Genomic DNA, 1,116 nt, shown 5'->3' on the forward strand with positions numbered 1-1,116 from the left:
TGGGGGAGCGCAGCGCAGCGCAGCGCAGCGCAGCGCAGCACGGGCAGGGCAATGCCCTCCGAGCCGGCGTGAAATGCAAGGCACTAACTGCTAAACAACTTGGCTAGAAGAACGAGCACTGCCTAGGACTATGCACTTTTGCCTCAGGGTCAATGTGACCCAAAGACCAAACCCAAACCGGTTCTCACTGGCCGAGAACATCCCATACAGATGACAAAACAGTAAAGAGATTTGTCTTCAAGAAACCCCCAGCCATATAACCACGGCCAGAACAGCAATTGACCTGAATCTAGTATAAACTCTCTCCACCTGCCCGGGACATTGGTTTAGAGCAATGGAGATAAACACCCCAGTGACCATACGTCCACACCACCTGCCGGGGAGAAGCACATACTGATTTTGCGAGCAATGGTAACTGATTAGCCCGCCCCTTAAGGTGAGTAATTTGATCCGTTGACACAACTGTGTTGTAAACATATATAAACCCTGCCATCCTCTAGATCGGGCTCCTCCATGCATTGGGCTGGGGCACCGCTATGCGCACAGCTACAATGGGAGAATTATTTCCATTGGCAATTCTATGCTGAGCGTCCTTGTCTCCCTCCTTGGCCAGCAAAGAACTGACTTGTATGCCAGACACAGTCGCGCAGCTCCCCCTGGGAGCTGGACTTCCGAGCTGGGTCGCAGCCCTCACGAGCTGGCTGGAGAGCAGCTCCTCTCCTCTCTGCCCCGCAAAGCAACAAGGCTGCCCCCGCGCTCCGGGGTTTCCTGAATTCAGCGCCTGCAGAGCCAGCTCGGGTGACCAAAGAGAAAGTCCCGATCCAGGGTTATGGGCAGGAGACGTGGGGAGAGGGACAAAGCAAGGCCCTTGCGCTTCGCGCCCCAGGCCCACTGCCACTGAGCTTTCCAGGGAGACATTTTTCCTGCCTGGGCAAGGGCACAGGATAGAGGAAGGGAAAGAGTCGTGAGCACGAGCGCTGGTGCTGGCAGGGCCAGGGAGCATCAGGCAGGGCTGTGGGAGGTCCCAGCAGAGGTGCTGGGGGGAGCAGAGTGGCGCAGCGGAAGCGTGCTGGGCCCATAACCCAGAGGTCGATGGATCGAAACCATCCTCTGCTA

The 1,116-nt window shown here is 56.9% G+C and overlaps 1 non-coding gene across 1 annotated transcript; it reads left to right on the forward strand.

Moving 5' to 3' along the window:
* Window positions 1–1,044: 1,044 nt before the first annotated feature.
* On the forward strand, window positions 1,045–1,116 carry TRNAM-CAU (transfer RNA methionine (anticodon CAU)). Its single transcript has one exon. It is a non-coding gene; the product is annotated as a tRNA-Met (tRNA).

This window comes from Pelecanus crispus, chromosome 7, assembly GCF_030463565.1.
Source record: "Pelecanus crispus isolate bPelCri1 chromosome 7, bPelCri1.pri, whole genome shotgun sequence".
Classification (NCBI taxonomy): domain Eukaryota; kingdom Metazoa; phylum Chordata; class Aves; order Pelecaniformes; family Pelecanidae; genus Pelecanus; species Pelecanus crispus.